General features: G+C 42.9%; 1 pseudogene; it reads right to left on the bottom strand.

Annotated features, from left to right (window-relative positions):
* LOC133661285 (uncharacterized) overlaps positions 1–9,219 on the bottom strand; it is a 34,493-nt pseudogene extending 25,274 nt beyond the window's left edge.
* Between the last annotated feature and the right edge of the window lie 7,710 nt (positions 9,220–16,929).

Raw genomic sequence — 16,929 nt, 5'->3', positions numbered from 1 at the left:
GGTGACCCTCGCCCCATCCTTGTTTGTGAATGACTGAGCATTTCATGGAAGCTGCTTTTATACCCAATCATCGCACTCACCTGTTCCCAATTAACCTGTTCACCTGTGGGATGTTCCAAAAAAGTGTGTGATGAGCATTCCTCAACTTTCTCAGTCTTTTTTGCCACTTGTGCCAGCTTTTTTGAAACATATTGCAGGCATCAAATTCCAAATGAGCTAATATTTGCAAAAAAGAACAACGTTTTTTAGTTTGAACGTTAATTATCTTGTCTTTTCAGTCTATTCAATTGAATATAGGTTGAAAAGGATTTGCAAATCATTGAATTCTGTTTTTATTTACGATTTGCACAATGTGCCAACTTCACTGGTTTTGGGGTTTGTATGTATGTATGCACTATTATAGTATTGTGTCCTGAATACTCAAACGCCAGTGTGAATTTCTGAGCTCCTCTGTGTTCTTCAATCTGAATAAATCATGGCACGAGGCAGCCTTTGCACTTTAACACATTTGTTTTTATGACCTGGCTTTCCCATTAGCACAGACACACAATAACCATCTTGCAACATGAGGCGAAATGAAATCCTCATGAATGTCTAAGAAGACGCCAAATCTCCAGAATTTTCAACAGGGGTTCCAAACAGGATGCACACTTTGATACATTTTGTACATTGGAGGTACTAAAACTAATCCAATGTAGGGCAATACATGCTAAGCTATCTGAACAAAACACATATTGGCTTTGTGTAGGTGACAAAGTGTAATATCTAATAATATACTTCATTAATAATAAATTAGTTTTGTCTTTAGACCATACAAAAGGCCACTTGTTTGCATGTAATCGACTTAGTTGTTACGTTGTTACTTACACGCATTAAAGGGAAACCCTTTTCCTGAAATTATCAGTCTATAGATTGACTATGGTAATTTCCAGATCCGTTTGTAAGCCGCGCCCACCTCATTTTTGGGCAAAAGTTTTTGTATATATATTGGCCGCCAGAAATGGGCAGTAGCAAGCTACTTGTAGCGAAGCTACTTAACTTAACTACATTTCCTAGTAGCTTGGCAGTAGCTTCACTACTTTTTGAGCGAGTAGCGCTACCTGTAGCTTAGCTATATTCAGACTTAGACTTAGACAAACTTTAATTATCCACAAGGGAAATTGTTCCACACAGTAGCTCAGTTACAAAGGATGTAAGAATCAGGCACACAGGGGCATGAAAAGAGGGCAAAAACAAAAGGTTTTTAGACCCATATAGCTTATATCAATGCTGGAAGCTACATAGAGAGAAAATGGACTGCAAATCTAGGCCCAAATAATACAATGATTACAATGATTACTATTAAATACATACGCAGAAAGAAAGCAGAAAATCCATGATGGCGTTCGTACCAATCAATCAAAGATTACTTATATAGATAGCCCTTAATCACAAATGTTTAAAGGGCTGCACAAACCACAAAGACATCACATCAGGGCAAAAAAAACCTCAACCCAATGGGAACAAGGTGAAACCTTGGAAAAGACCACAGAAGGGATAGCGCTAGACCGTTTAGTATTTTATACGTAAGTAGTAAAACCTTAAACTCGCATCTTAAGTGCACGGTAAGCCAGTGCAGGTGAGCCAGTATAGCTATACATGTATATACGCTACCGTTCAAAAGTTTGGGGTCACCCAAACAATTTTGTGGAATAGCCTTCATTTCTAAGAACAAGAATAGACTGTCGAGTTTCAGATGAAAGTTCTCTTTTTCTGGCCATTTTGAGCGTTTAATTGACCCCACAAATGTGATGCTCCAGAAACTCAATCTGCTCAAAGGAAGGTCAGTTTTGTAGCTTCTGTAACAAGCTAAACTGTTTTCAGATGTGTGAACATGATTGCACAAGGGTTTTCTAATCATTAATTAGCCTTTTGAGTGTTTAATTGACCCCACAAATGTGATGCTCCAGAAACTCAATCTGCTCAAAGGAAGGTCAGTTTTGTAGCTTCTGTAACGAGCTAAACTGTTTTCAGATGTGTGAACATGATTGCACAAGGGTTTTCTAATCATTAATTAGCCTTCTGAGCCAATGAGCAAACACATTGTACCATTAGAACACTGGAGTGATAGTTGCTGGAAATGGGCCTCTATACACCTATGTAGATATTGCACCAAAAACCAGACATTTGCAGCTAGAATAGTCATTTACCACATTAGCAATGTATAGAGTGTATTTCTTTAAAGTTAAGACTAGTTTAAAGTTATATTCATTGAAAAGTACAGTGCTTTTCCTTCAAAAATAAGGACATTTCAACGTGACCCCAAACTTTTGAACGGTAGTGTATATATACTGTATATTAGTGACGTGCGGTGAGGTTCATGGCTGGTGAGGCACTGACTTCATCACAGTCAGATTTACAAACATATGAACCCTAAAGAATATCTTATTCACCATTTGATTGGCAGCAATTAACGGGTTATGTTTAAAAGCTTATACCAGCATTCTTTACACATACAAACTGTAGCACACAAAAAAGCACATTTAATAAAAAAAAACGTTATTATGGTCTTACCTTTACTTATAAATGAAGTCCATGCGCCGCTCCTTCTGAACAAAAGCATCGATAACTTGTTTATAGAAGTCTTCCTTATCTTTCTTCAGTTTTAAAAGTCTCTCTGTCTCGATGGAGATCTTCCTTTAATTATTACCTCCTGCTTGGATTGAATGTCCAGTTTAGAAAACTGTTTTATTTTAGATATGTAATCCTCCATGTTAAAAGTCCAGGCGAGAGGAAAAAATATACGATCGCTGCTAACTGTAGCTTGTTGTCACTTATTCTGCAGCCGAGTAGTCGCAAGAATGATCCCTGGGATCACTAGCGCCCTCTACCACCATAAGGCGGGATTACTGCGAGACTCACCCAGTGCGTCTTCGCAGCCGTTTTATGATTGCTCAGCACAAGAAATACAGCAGTTAGCCGAGTCATTGCGCAATCTATGGTGAGGCTCAACTGGCTGCTGACTCACCGCAAGTCTCTTCTCAGTATTTGAACGGCAAATGTAAAAATTCAGCGATTTTGAATAAAAATAATCTAAAACTTAAGTTAAATGGAAAATAACTTTATAGTATAATCACTGGATACATATAACAATTTCTTTCTTTTTTTTTCTTTTTACTTTTTTTTTCTTTCCATGATGGCACGTGAGGCCCTGCCTCACCTGCCTCCCCTGACTGCACGTCACTGCTGTATATATATATATATGTATATAGGTATATTAAGGTATATACAGTATAGGCGTAATATGATCAAAATTTTGTGTGCCTGTCAAAAATATAGCAGCCGCATTTTGTATCAACTGTAATCTTTTAATGCTAGACTTAGGGAGACCCGAAAATAACACGTTACATTAATCGTGATGAGACATAATGAACGTATGAATAATGATCTCAGCGTCGGTGGTGGACAAAATGGGACAACTTTTAGCGATATTACGGAGAGGAAAGAAGGCTGTTTTAGTAACACTCTTAATATGTCACTCAAATGAGAGAGTTGGGTCGAAGATAATACCGAGATTCTTTACAGAGTCGTCTTGTATAATTGTTTATTTGTCAAATGTTAAGGTGGTATTATTATATAGGTGCCGGTGTCTAGCAGGACCAATAATCAACATTTCTTTTTTCTTAGTGTTAAGATGCAAAAAGTTGCTGGACATCCATTGTTTAATTTAATTTAGACACGCCTTTAGTTGACTACAACCTGGAGTGTTGATCAGAGGTTGGGCATGTAGAGTTGGGTGTCATCAGCAGTGAAAGCTAACGCCGTATTTGTGTATGATGTCACTTAGCGGTAGCATATAGAAGCTGAAGAGTGCAGGACCAAGAACTGAACCCTGAACCCTGAAGAACTCCACCAAACCCTGTGGAACTCTGCACATTACCTTAACATACTCCAAGGTCCTGTCAAAAAGGCTAAGTCTGACCTACCAATATATGTTTTGATAGATTCTAATAAAATATTATGATCGATGGTATCGAAAGCAATGCTGAGATCAGTAGCAGCAACATGTGTGACGCATCAGCATCCATAGCTGTCCCTGTAACCGGACTGAAAGGCTTCACAGAGATTGTTTTAGAATCGAGGTTAGGTCTTTTGAATAACCGCTGTTTTGAATGCTAGGGGAACAGTACCAGAGGAAAGTGATAAGTTAATATATTTAGCACTGACGGTCCTAATATTACAAACAGGGGCCTTTTTTAGCTTTAGCAGGGCTATACTATCAATGGCGTTGCGCAGGGCATCGTTAAAGTTGTTCGTGAGGTTATCAATAGAGCACCACATAATTTGGGAATGATGACATTACCGAAGCCAGTAGGCCAGCAAGAGTCCTAGTTGTGACAGCATTAATGTTACGGCTGCTAAAACCTTGGTTATTAGTAGTTTGTTGACAATGAGTCAATTCATTTATTATTTGTGTAAGATCCCAGCTTTCAATTATAGTCTGGAGCGCCACGCAGGGAGGGTCTGACGGGGTATTAATATGGAAATTAAAACCCCCCATTATAATTATAATATCTGCGTGCGTCTTTAGATCAGCAACAAACTCAAGATAATTTGCTGATAAAGTTTGAATAGGGCCCAGGGGAGCGATAGATAACAGCCAGATGGAGAGGTAGCGGTGTAACATACTGCATAGTAAGCACTTCAAATGATTTATATTTATTACTTAGGTTGAGGCTAAGGTTAAGGCTTTCATCTGAGATTAGTGCAACCCCTCCATCCCTTTTAAGGGGACGGGCAACATGTGCACTTGTATAGTTAGGAGGAGATTCCTCGTCAAGCAGAAAAACATTCATCTGGTTTTAGCCAAGTCTCACTGAGACCAGTGATGTTAAGATTGTTGTCTCTAATGACCGCTTTAGGAGACAATGATCTGATGTTTAAAAAGCCCGTATTATAGGTATGGGCTGTTTTGAGGACTTTTTTGTTAATAGTATTCGGAGTACTGATAATAACATTACGTCTATTTCGCGTAGTGCACCTTAAATAATTTTGATCACATCTATGGATTGATATGTTGGGGATCCTGAGATTATTTGCTTGGTGCTGTGATAGATTCGGGCAGCACGGTGGTAGAGGGGTTAGTGCATCTGCCTCACAATACGAAGGTCCTGAGTAGTCCTGGGTTCAATCCCGGGCTCGGGATATTTCTGTGTGGAGTTTGTATGTCCTCCCCGTGACTGCGTGGGTTCCCTCCGGGTACTCCGGCTTCCTCCCACCTCCAAAGACATGCACCTGGGGATAGGTTGATTGGCAACACTAAATTGGCCCTAGTGCGTGAATGTGAATGTGAATGTTGTCTGTCTATCTGTGTTGGCCCTGCGATGAGGTGGCGACTTGTCCAGGGTGTACCCCGCTTTCCGCCCGATTGTAGCTGAGATAGGCTCCAGCGCCCCCCGCGACCCCGAAGGGAATAAGCGGTAGGAAATGGATGGATGTGATAGATTCAACGCTTCATAATTTGCCACCCAGTAGAATGCATGTCCACCTCTGACACAGTCACTCCAGAAAAACATTATGTGAGTTATGTATTATGCTACAAGAAATGCTATGTGTGTAGGAATTTTCCAGCCTGGCGCTGGTTAGTTCTAGCTTAACTGACTCCTCACCCGGGCTGACAGACACTGTAATTGCCTGTGTCCGAGCTTGCTTTAGTGTAGTTAGTCAAGCTTGACTCAAATGGTTATCTATGTTTTTAGAAAGAGTGATGGCGCCTTTCCGGTTTGCCCCAGAGAGAGGACCAATTATCAATAAACGTTAGTCCTTGTTCTCTAAAAAAAACTAGCCAGCCAATTGTTGAGCAAGACTAATCTGCTTCACACCTCTTCATTGGCTCTCGCAGGCACGGAGCCCGAGACAAGTACTCAATGCCAAGATATCTTTACAAGTCCTAGCTATGTTCCTCTTTGTAATCTCTGACTGTCTCATCCTAGTGTCATTGGAGCCAACGTATACAACTATGTCCGCGTTGCTAGTAGTGCGATTAGCCTGTTGTATGTGTTTGCTAGGCCTGTTGAGAGTCATCTTCCTAAGATTGGCTTCAATGCCAGGTGCTCGGGTCCTGGGAATACACTTAATTATGGCTGGTTTACTAAGCTGTATGTTCCGGGTAATGAAGTCCCCTATGACGAAGGTGTTGTGTCCGGGAGACTGTTGTGTAGGACTGTTAAGGTGTTTGAGCTTATTGGAGTTCATTTATGCGTGCACATGAACGACACTTTATTCGAGTTCGATCAACAACGTCCTCTCTCCGAGGATACTTTATTTTCTTCTTCTGTTGAACACACAACTGCTGCGGTGTTAAACACTACACAGCACCAGAGCGCCCCAAGTGGAGAACATGCGCTACAACATCCAACCTCTACAATAAACACACAGAGTAAGAGCGCAGATATATACAATCTTAACACCCCCACTCGCTATTAGCTCACTGTGTTAAATCAATTTGTAAACAATATTTTAAGAACATTTTCCATCATCCTGTTTTGTTAGTATTCCTCCTTCTAGTCTTTATCCCAAAATGCCAAACATATTCTGTGAAAAACATTTCAACTTATGTTTAGTAGCTGCTTTTGTCAGGATATCAGCAACCATTTGTTCTGTAGGGCAATATTCCAGTAATACCCTACCAGTAGCAACAATGTCTCTTATGAAGTGGTATTTCACATCAATGTGTTTGCATCTTTGTCTGTTAACAGGATTTTTAGTGAGTGCAATCGTATTTTTTAGGTATCTGAATACATGTTTCACTGTATTCCAATGTTCCATAGTAGATTCATTAAAGTGTTGAGATAGTTTACTCACAACAAAGCGTATGTCAGGTCGAGTGCATGTGGATAAGTAAATTAAACTTCCCACTGCTTCTCTGTACTGTCTTGGTTGTTTCAACTTTTCAGCATTTTCTGCATAATCAAGTTTTGGTTCACAAGGAGTTTCTCTTGGTTTACAATTTTCCATATCAAACCTTTGTAAAACCTTTTTCATATATCTCTCTTGTGACATTTTGACTAGTCCATTTGTTTGTTCAAAGTCTATTCCTAAGAAATGTTTTAGGATTCCCAAATCCTTCATTTTGAATCTCTGAGTTAACATTCTTTTTACATCCTGCATTGATTTTTCACTTGAAGCAGCTAAAATAAGGTCATCTACCCAAATAATAAGTATTACCTTTTGACCATATTTTTCTCTTGTATACACACAATGATCTGCTTCATTTTGCACAAAGTCATTTTCACATAAATGGGTGTGTAACACTGTATTCCAGTTTCTGCCCGACTGTTTGAGTCCATACAATGATTTGTTCAGTTTACATACCAGTTTTTCACCAGTGTTAGAGTTTTTCTCGTATCCTTGTGGTTGTTCTAAATAGATTTCACAGTCGATGGGTGCGTGCAGATACGCGGTCTTCACGTCCATCTGATGTAAGGTTAGGTCCTCCTGTGCCGCCTTCTGCATGAGAATCCTTACACTTAACATGTCAGCTGTCGGTGAAAACGTCTCTTCGTAATCAGTTCCTGCTTTCTGGTCGTATCCTTTAGCAACAAATCTTGCCTTATATTTATCAGATCCATCTGTGTCAGTTTTGAGTGCATAAACCCACTTCGCTTTTAAAGCTCGCTTACCTGGTGGTAAGTCAGTCAACTGGAATGTGTCATTTTCCACTAGTGAGTTCATCTCCTCATCCATGGCGTTTTTCCAGTGCATTGACTTGGATGATAACACGGCTTCCTGATAAGTTTCTGGAATGTCACAAACTGCTCGATAACAGAAATCAACACATGTTTGTAATCTGTCCAATGAATCATCAGTCTCAAAATCTTGTAGTTAAGCTGGCTTTTGTTTTATCCTGAGTGGATTCTTTCTGATTTTTGTTTCGGCATTTGCCGCTGACTGTTCCACATCTTCCTGCTCATTTAAATCCTCAGTTTTGTTTTCAGGTTGAACTCTGTCCTCATCCTTCTGGTCACTGTCACAGACTGCATTGTCTCTGTTTCCAATGTCATGTCCTGCGTATGGCTCTAAAGTTTGTGTCTCTCTTTCTACACTTGTTTTGGTTGCGAATCTCACCAATCTGATCTTTTGGACCTTTTCCATTTCTGGATAATATACAAGGAAGGCTGGGCTGTATTTATCATACCCTATGAAAATGCCCTGCTCACTTTTGGAGTCTAGTTTTCCTTTTTCTTGTTTGTAACCAAAACATGTAGACCCAAACTTTTGCATTAGTGACACATTTGGTACTTTTCCTGTAAGTAACTCGTATGCTGTTTTCTTTGTCCGTCTATTGTAACATCTGTTTCTAACATGAGCTGCTGTTTGAATGGCATAGTTCCACAAATAGTTTGGTAGTTTGCTTTATATCAGTAAGCATCTAGCCATGTCAAACAGTGTTCGCCATCCTCTCTCTGCTGTGCCATTTTGGTGTGGCGAATAAGGCGCTGACGTCTCATGTCTTATTTTGTTCTTTGTCAGTAACATTTGGAACTCTCTGTTTGTAAACTCAGTGCCGTTGTCTGAACGTATACACTTCACATCTCCATAGGGTGCTACATCTGCTAAGAACTTTTCTGTTGCAGCAACTGCATCACTTTTTGACTTAAGGAAATATACTAATACAGCACCTGAATAGTCATCTGTGAAACATTGTGCGTATTTGTGTCCTTCTATGCTCTCAGTTTTCATTGGGCCTGCTAGGTCTGTATGGATTAACTCCAGGGGTTTATTTGCTTTAGCATCTAGCTCCCTATTTCTCGTTTGGGTAAACTTGCCTTTTGTACATATTTCACACATCTGATCTGGCTTAACAACATTTCCCTTAATTACCATACCTTTGACCACAGTTTGGAGTTTGATTACATCGTCATAGTTGCAGTGCCCTAGAATCTCGTGCCATGTTTGTACGTCATGACAAACTTTACACTGATCTTCATTTGCATCAACAGTTGGTAGATAATATAACTTCTCATGTTCGTTTATTTTAAATCTGTTACCATCTTTAGTGATCATGTGGCTCTTTCCTTTCTTGAAAGTTATGGTTGCTCCTCCGTCGGCTGCTCTCGCCACTGAAAAGATGTTGTGGGGATATGACGGCATGTACAGAGCATTTCGTAGTTGTGCCCTGTGCTGTCGTCCATCGCTGTCCACTAGGTGTATCGTCGCTGTTCCTCTTCCTTGGGCCATTCCACTGCATCTTGTCCCATCAGCTAGTTCCACTGAATGAGTCTCTGGTTGAAAAGTGTTGTCAAAGCTTGTAAAGTTATTTACATCATTTACAATGTGGGATGTCGCTCCTGCATCCACCATAATGCCTTTCATCTTTATTTTGGGTGCTGACTCACTTTCTTCTTGTGCTGCTTTGAAGAGGTAATCACCGGATTGTTCATCAGTAACCTTTCTGACGTTGTCTCGTTTATCTATCTTTTTGCATATGGTTTATTGGTGTGTGTTGCTCTTACAAAAGTTGCACCACACTTTTCGGATACAATTTCTTGCTCTGTGTCCTTTTAATCCACATTTGAAACATGTCAGATCTCCATCTTCACTTCTACTTTGAGTGCTGCTGGTGTACTTCTTCTGGATATTTCTATACTGTCTTGTGAACGTTTTCATCACATTGTCTGTTGGCTCAGCAGTACTAATTTTCTCTGACTCTTCGTAAATACGTAACCTCCTTTTGAAATCTGCAAATGTCACATTGTCTTCATTCTGTGTTACATGTACAGCCAATGGCTTGTAAGAGTCAGGTAGGCCTCCAAGAATCATGGCTATGATCAGACTATCACTGAGAGTCTCACCGGCATCACGAAGTGCTGTAATCAGGTTTTCTGCTCTGATGACGTAGTCCGTAGTTGACTCTCTGTCTGCTTTCCGTAGTTTTGTCAAGGACGTGTACAGGTTGATTATTCGTGGCTTGCTTTTTCCTGAGTAGTGGTCCCTCAGTATTTTCAGTGCTTTCCTGCCATCGTATGTAGCATCATGTCTTATTGAAGACAAGCTTTTATCATCGATCAACCTTATGAGCTCTGCATAGCAGTCTGGATTCTTTATTCTGTCCACTGCTGCTTGCTCTTCTCCTACTGGTTCATTTAGAACAGTGTCTCTCAACTTTAAAATATGTAAGTGTCCCAAAAACCTTGCTTCCCAAAGGTCATACTTGCTTTCGGATCCATCAAAGTACAGCTGCGGGGATACTGCTCCAGTAGTACGAGCCGCCATCTTTGTTTAATCTCCGCACTTTAGCACTGTGCTATGCTAATTAGCTCAAACTTTACCGCGGTTACTTCTTCTTCGATAGTATGCGCTACTTTGGCTAAAGTCCCTTTTATGCTCCGTGTAATACTTCGCGGTTACTTCTTCTTCGAGGGTACACGCTACTTTATGCTCCGTGTAATAGTTCACGTTTGCATTACCTTTATCCTTGGTCAAGCAGTTCTCCTCTGTTAGCTCAAGTCCACACCTGCAAACTTTCTTGGCTTCTCTGTCCGTGCGTCGACTCAATGGTACCTTGCCTTGTTTGCTTGAGGTGGCTGGAATCACTGGGGTTCCTGGGCCCATAACCTGTTAAGGTGTTTGAGCTTATTGGAGTTCATTTATGCGTGCACATGAACGACACTTTATTCAAGTTCGATCATCAACGTCCTCTCTCCGAGGATACTTTATTTTCTTCTTCTGTTGAACACACAACTGCTGCGGTGTTAAACACTACACAGCACCAGAGCGCCCCAAGTGGAGAACATGCGCTACAACATCCAACCTCTACAATAAACACACAGAGTAAGAGCGCAGATATATACAATCTTAACAAGGACTAGCTAAAGGGCTGAATCTAGTATGGGTCTTAACCGGTTCACCAGCGCTTGTAGGCCGTTTAGGGCTGCTACAAACTGGGCTAGTCAGCTCGCTACAGCTAACATTAGCAAACGTGTCTGTGGTGTCTAAAGTAACAAAGTTACTTTGCTCTAACTGGCGGACACTGCCCTCTAGTAGAGCCATGCTATCCATGAGAAAGGTGCATGAAGAACAGAAAGCCATACTCACGTTGTTTCTTTCACTGAGTCGAGTTCCTGCTGTCTTCAGAGCACAGTAGCTTCCGACTGGGACTAGCTTAGCAGCTAGCTAGCTGAAAGTGAAGCGGTGAAACAGAGAGTGGGTGCTATGTAAGTTCGATAGGACTACTAAAGGAGAAGGAATAGAGAAAGCTGTAAAACAGAAGCACACAGATAGACAGATAGCACTTTGCTTTGAACGGCAAACAGCAGTAGCAGGAGCAGCAGCAGCGGGACAACCGGACTCTGATGAGTCAAAATTGGCTAAGGTTAGAGTGAAACACTACTGGCCAATCAGAGGCAAGATAAGGCACATCAAAACCAGGAGGCAAACTTGTAACAAACACGCACTCATGTGACATGACAACGAGGGAGTCGGAGACAGAGGGACGCTTCAAGCTGACCACTCAAAAAATAAAAAATAAACATACTTGGCAAAAACAAATGGAAGAGGAATTATTTCCCGCAGATTAAATTTTTCCTTTAGTGATGAAGACGAAGAAGATGTTTGTTCATGGCCATATTTAGACAAATGTATGCATTTAGAGGAAACATCGCCCAAAACCTTAGTTTTAGTTGTTTACTCTGTAGACAACACACATTTAGGAACACATATTAAGGTGAGTTGAGTTCATGAAAAGTTTTGCTGCACATAACCATTAGCAACTGTTCCCAAACAACACACAAGTCATTGTTTGTTTTTGTCAAGATATAGATAGATGCTGTTTTTTTTACTGTAGGTAGAGAAAATTAATAACATTTTACGGGTGGGTCAAAGAAAAGGCAAACTAAAATAAATACATACAGTGGGGCATATTCTGTTTTGTTTCTTAAATAATGGCTTTCGTTTAGTTTTACTGTATTTAAATCCTATTTGCTTGTATCAGTTTCTTGCAGTTTGGTCAGACGCTGACAACAGTTTACGCCCATCCGTCCTTCATTTGTTTTGCTGTGCATTTTCTGTTTTCAAGTCACATGTGTTACGTTTTACTGTCTTGACACTTTAATGTTTTCCTTGGTCTACCAGTTTACTTGCCTTTTACAACCTTCCCATGTTGTTTGTACAAACCCTAAGACAATGCCAAGCCTCGTGTTACAACAGTGTGGCTTCATAGTAAAAGAGTGCGGGTACTAGAACGGCCTGCCTGTAGTCCAGACCTGTCTCCCATTATAAATGTGTTGCGCAATATGAAGCCTAAAATACCATAACAGAGACTGTTGAACAACTTAAGCTGTACATCCAGCAAGAATGGGAAAAAATTCCACTTGAAAAGCTTCAAAAATTGGTCTCTTCAGTTCCCAAACGTTTACTGAGTGTTGTTAAAAGGAAAGGCCATGTAACACAGTGGTAAAAATTCCCCTGTGCTAACGTGCTGCTGCTATTAAATTCTAAGTTAATGATAAAAAAAATTTAGTTTCTCAGTTCGAACATTAAGTATCTTGTCTTTGCACTCTATTCAATTGAATGTAAGTTGAAAAGGGGTTTTGTACTTGGTCTAGATATTAGACACGTCTGACTGTGAACAATCAACATCTTCTACAACATTAAGTGATGGTTTACCTTCTTGAAGAAGTTTTATAATAATAATAATCAGGGAAAGACCAGATGACGGCCTGGAAAGACTGCTGACTGGAGGGAATAGACCCCAACGGGGCTGGTGTGGGTTAGCAACTCTACCAGCAGGACCCAGTGCTGCACAGCGTTCCTGGTTCTACCCATCATTGCTACGAAAAAGCCAAAGAAGAAAATACCCCTTGGGTCTGCGAGAGCGGGGGCGGAAGATGACCCATTACGGACTGATCTCACAGTGACAGACCACGGAACGGAACAGACAACGAACCGAACGACCAGCACAACTAATGGTCCGCCAACAGGACAAACGCTGCAGAACTGCATTTGTGGCTGGTCAAAAATAACAACAGCGAAGGGCCTTAAAATCCATCAAGGCAAGAGGAAATGCCTCAGCGAGATCAGCGAAGTGTCTCGCATTGACCAGTACTTCTTAAGAAGTAGGCCAAATCAGTCGAGTGAAGCCCGGAGGCAGGAGAACCCCCACAGTCCTCAGGGTATCAGTACCTCGAAAGAAGCTCAACGTCGCATAGACCCTCTAGCATTTTACAGCCTGGAGCCTAACCAGCCACAGCCAGCAGCAGCCTCCAGACCGGAGCCCAGCCAGCCAACACCAGTCCTGCAGCAGCCAGCTGCAGTCTCCAACATTGATCCCAGCCAGCCTCTGCCCGCAACAGAGAGGAAGATGGAAGGAAGGAAAGCCCAGATCCTGTGGCCCAAGTCCAACCAGAAGAGAGAGTGGGAGACCGTTGACTCAGACCTGGTCCTCCTTCTAGAACAATAGAAGGGTCCTGTTGAAAGAAAACTGGACAACATGGGAGCCACCATCTACTGCTATGGTGTCGAAAGATTTGGGGTAAAGAGCAAGGCACAAAGGCAGCAAAAAGGCCCTCCCTCCCCGAACCAACCAAAGTCCAGAAGGCAGCGTGAAATTGACAGCTTGGTGAAAGAAAGAAGACAATTGAGGAAGCAGTGGAGAAAGGCAACAGAAATAGAAAGAGGGGGAATTGAAGTTCTGCAGGCTGAAATAAAGCAACGGCTGACAAAGCTGCGAAGAGCAGAGCACCTCAGATGACAACGCAAGAGGAAAGAACGGACAACAACCCTCTTCTATAGCAATCCCTACAGTCTTGTCAAATGTCTTTTTGAGCAAGAGAAGAGTGGGAGCCTCAAAGTGCCCATAAAAGACCTGGAGGAGCACCTGAGGAAGACCTACACCGACGGCCAGAGGCATGAGCCAGTAACTGTCCCGCCCGACATGCCACCAATTCATGCACCTGAACACCAAATGGACATAAGATCTCCCACATGGAGCGAGGTGGAGAGGACCGTGAAGCAGGCAGGATCAGCATCATCACCCGGGCCCAATGGTATCCCGTATAGGCTTTATAAGAACACCCCCAGAGTCTTAAGATACCTTTGGAAGCTGATGAAGGTAGCATGGCAGAAGGGAGTGATACCGAAAGCTTGGCGAAGAGCAGGAGGCATCTTGATCCCCAAAGAGAAGGACTCGTCATCCATAGGCCAGTTTGGCCAGATCAGCTTGCTGAATGTAGAGGGGAAGATTTTCTTCAGTGTCCTTGCCCAGAAACAGCTTTATTGATACATCGGTGCAGAAAGCTGGGATCCAGGGTTTCTCAGGATGCTTGGAACACGCCTATATGATCTGGCACCAGATACAAACTGCAAAAAAAGAACGGAGAGACCTACATGTGGTGTTCTTAGACCTTGCCAACGCTTTTGGGTCAGTCCCTCATAAGATCTTGTGGACGGCCTTCAATTTCTTTGGTGTACCTAATCAAGTCACTGAACTGGTCAAGAGTTACTTTCAGGATCTCCAGTTCTGCGTAACAGTTGAGGGCAACACCACCTCCTGGCAGCATCTGGAAATTGGCATCATGGTGGGCTGCACAGTTCCCCTCTGGCATTCGTCATGGCAATGGAGCTGGTCATACGGGCATCCCAGTGGGTAGTGGGAGGTGAGAGGACCAAGAGTGGCCTACGTCTTCCGCCAATTAGAGCCTTTATGGATGACATGACCGTCATTACAACAACAAAACCATGCACCAGACGCTTGCTGCAGAAACTCCAGGAAAACATTCAATGGGCACGGATGGACTTCAAGCCAAGCAAGTCACGCAGCATCTCCATCATAAAAGGCCAACTAACAGGTGAGCGGTTCCACATCAGCGAGGAACCAATTCCAACACTCCTAGAGAAGCCCATCAAGAGCCTCGAAAGATGGTATAATGCAGATCTCAGAGACACCCAGCAACTTGAACAACTGCGGCAGGACACGGCTAACGGCCTCAGGCAGATTAATAGCACTGCACTACCAGGGAAACTGAAGCTCTGGTGCCTGCAGTTTGGGTTGATACCCAGACTCCGGTGGCCGTTAACTATGTATGAGGTCTCAATATGCCATGCTACTCGCTTGGAAATGCTAGTGAACTTGCATGTAAGGAAGTGGCTCGGACTTCCAAAGTGCTTCAGCAGCGTTGGACTCTACAGCGACGGAGCCCTGTCGCTGCCAATTTCTAGCCTGGTCGAAGAGTTCAAATGTGCCAAGGTGAAGCTGGAGATGTCCCTCACTGACTCCCGGGACCCTGTAGTGAGAGCCGCCGCTCCTTGCCTCGTTACAGGGCGGAAGTGGACCCCAGTCACAGCTGTGCTACAGGCCAAATCAGCTTTGCTCCATCGTGACGTAGTGGGCCACGTCCAACAAGGCAGAGGAGGCTTTGGCCTTGGAACCGTAACTCCTCTCTGGCAAAAGGCATCTGCAACCGAACGTCGAACTATGGTTGTAGAGGAAGTGTGTCGTCAGGAGGAAACAGCCAGACGTTCCAAAGCCGCAACACAAGCCAAACAGGGCCGCTGGACAAGGTGGGAGGGTGTTGAGAAGAAAAAACTCACGTGGAGCGAACTTTGGGGCATGGAATCCAACAGGCTGAGTTTCATCGTTCGAGCAACATATGATACGCTACCATCTCCCATAAACCTACAACAATGGTTTGGAAAGGACCCATCCTGTCCCCTGTGTACAACCCCAGCAACACTCAAGCACATAATGGTTGGCTGTAGAACCAGCCTCACTCAAGGCAGATATACGTGGAGACATAACCAGGTCCTCAGATGTCTAGCTGACTAACTTGAGTGCAGGAGGATATCCATCAACGCCCAACCCATCAACAACCAGGATGTGTGCCGACACCTACCAGCGTTTGTTCGGGAGGGGGAAAAGCTGAAGACGAGACCTTCAAATCCTGATGTAAGCCCATTGAATGCAGCCAGGGACTGGCAGATGCGAGTCGACTTAGATCAGAGGCTCATTTTCCCCCCGGCGATCGCAACGACCACCCTGCGTCCAGACCTCATCCTATGGTCTGAAACCTGCCATATTGTCTATATTATTGAACTGACAGTTCCGTGGGAGGATGCCATCGAAGAAGCGTATGAACGCAAGAAGCTGCGGTACTCCAACCTTGCAGCTGAGGCAGAAGACAGAGTCTGGAGGGTAAGGGTGCGCCCAGTGGAGGTGGGCTGTAGGGGCTTTGTAGCAAGCACAACAGCAAAGCTCCTTATGGAGGTTGGAGTCAGGGGGCAGGCTCACAGACAGGCCATTAAAGAGCTGGTCAACACAGCAGAGAGGACGAGCCATTGGTTGTGGTTGAGGAAGAGTGACACCAGCTGGGCTGCTAAGGCTAACACCTAATGGGACGCACACACCCGGGGAATTGATCACCCTGGGGTGGGCCCTTCCTCTGCAGAGGGTGTCTTGTGGTAAGCCGGGCCGAAACACCCCGTGACGCTGGGGCACACAACTGAAGATGTGTCTCAATGGTAGAAAAGCCTCCCAGCAGTGTCACCTAGCCTCATGTAGGTATGCGGTCAGGTGCAAGCCTGGCTCAGGGAGGAGGACGCCCCTGCCATGCAGAGTCCCCAGGGATTGTACCAACTAGTCCTTTCAACAAAAAAAAAAAAAAAAAAATCCTTTGCTTCAATTGACAACTGGTGCAACAACTCTCCGAGGTGTGAACACTTATTTTTAACTGCAGACAAATGAATGGATTTATCCATAATTATTTCTAAGAATTGAGTGATTTCATCATTATTTAACTTTGCTTAATCCAAAAATGAAACTGTTACCGACTGCCACAATTTATGTTTTTCATTTCTTAAAGACAGAATGTTGCCATTCGAAATGATTATAGTTTTGTGTCATGTCTGTTATTGGCTTTTTTACTACAACATAAAATAACTGAATGAACATCCTCC

Source organism: Entelurus aequoreus, linkage group LG12 (assembly GCF_033978785.1).
Source record: "Entelurus aequoreus isolate RoL-2023_Sb linkage group LG12, RoL_Eaeq_v1.1, whole genome shotgun sequence".
Taxonomy (NCBI): Eukaryota; Metazoa; Chordata; class Actinopteri; order Syngnathiformes; family Syngnathidae; genus Entelurus; species Entelurus aequoreus.
The sequence above is the reverse complement of the archived record's forward strand: the minus strand, read 5'-3'. Positions and strand labels throughout refer to the sequence as shown.